At 31.7% G+C, this 1,635-nt stretch overlaps 1 protein-coding gene across 2 annotated transcripts in view; it reads right to left on the bottom strand.

Annotated features, from left to right (window-relative positions):
- hps1 (HPS1 biogenesis of lysosomal organelles complex 3 subunit 1) overlaps window positions 1–1,635 on the bottom strand; it is a 17,728-nt gene that overhangs the window by 4,201 nt on the left and 11,892 nt on the right. The window lies entirely within an intron of this gene.

Raw genomic sequence — 1,635 nt, 5'->3', positions numbered from 1 at the left:
AGCAAGTCCACCTCTGAATGGCTCAAGAAAAACAAAATTAAGGTTTTGGAGTGGCCAAATCAAAGTCCGGACTTAAATCCGATTGAGATGCTTAAACAGTCCATTCATGCTTGAAAACCCTCCAATGTGGCTGAATTAAAACAATTCTGCAAAGAAGAGTGGGCCAAAATTCCTCCACAGCGATGTGAAAGACTCATTGCCAGTTATCGCAAACACTTGATTGCAGTTGTTGTCGCAAAGCGTGGCACAACCAGTTATTAGATTTAGGGGGCAATTACTTTTTCACATAGGGCCAGGCAGGTTTGGACAGATTTTTTCCCTTAATAAAATAAATAATCATTTAAAAACTGCATTTTGTATTTACTTGCATTATCTTTGTGTAATATTAAAATTTGTTTGATGATCTTAATCTTTTAAGTGTGACAAATGTGCAAAAAAGTAAATAAACAGGAAGGGGGCCAACACTTTTTCACACCACTGTAGCTAAATGTTTTAATTTACTCCCTTAACTGTCGCTCACATTTTTGGACAGACCTGAAAGTGCACGATTCAAACTTAAATTTTTATAATTCATGAATGAAAACATTTTGTAACATGATTTTGATGTACCATTTTCATGGTAATGCAATGTCTGATTTTAAAATGGGTTTCAAAAGATGAATTTTGAGATTTTAATTTTTCAATTGATATATAATTTCTGATGATTTCTAAAGTGTGATAGAGAAAAAGGCAACGAAGACGACTTTTTTTTGACAAAGGTCAGAACTCCTGTTATGATGTAGATTTTTTTAGGTGCACTCTTGTCATAAATTAATCTATTACTTTTCCTACATAATTTTTAACCAAAAACATTGGTAAAAGATCTATTTAGGAGTCTTAGTCCTTTCCAATGATATTTTGTCATGATTAGATTAGGATTTAATTGTAAAATAGTGAAGTAAATTTAGGCATCCCACAGAAGGGACGGGTGACAGTTAAGAGGTTTAATATTTATCTTGTGGCCATATAGGCTAGTGGAGGAAAAAAATTAAAAATAAATAAAGGGAGAAGAAACATATTTAGTGTTAAACTGTTTTTTTCTCTTCTTTTTAAAAAAAGTCGGTGCTTGAAATAAGCATTTTCATCGAAGATTGCAGTGTTAATTTTAATTATAGGCCTATAATTCATTGTATAATAAACCTGTTTTGAAAGACCTTTTTAAAAAACATTTTCAATCGCAGCGTGTCAGTTATGCAGTGATGCGCTTTGAAATTATTGCGGGGCAAATTAATTGTAACATTAATTGAATAATAAAAATAACTTAATGATAATAATAGGCCACTAATGCCAAATTATATAAACTAAAGTGTATACAATTCTTTTATTCAGAAATGCCATGGTTATGAATTTTTTATTTGTCAATTCATTATTTAAAATAATAGGCCTACAAATTAGGAAACAGTTAGTCGCTGGCGGCGTCAGTCACAAAATATATATACACTGAACAAAATTATACCTTGGTGAATATAAGGTGAATGCATACCTCAGGTCCTTACACTGGCTTCCAGTTATATTTAGGATTGATTTTAAAGAACTTTTACTCGTTTATAAATCACACAATGGCCTAGGACCTAAATACATAGCAGATATGTTCAC

The sequence above is a fragment of the Sinocyclocheilus grahami genome, unplaced genomic scaffold, assembly GCF_001515645.1.
Source record: "Sinocyclocheilus grahami isolate Dianchi unplaced genomic scaffold, SAMN03320097.WGS_v1.1 scaffold77.1, whole genome shotgun sequence".
NCBI classification, from domain to species: domain Eukaryota; kingdom Metazoa; phylum Chordata; class Actinopteri; order Cypriniformes; family Cyprinidae; genus Sinocyclocheilus; species Sinocyclocheilus grahami.
This window is presented reverse-complemented; position numbering and strand designations above follow the sequence as displayed.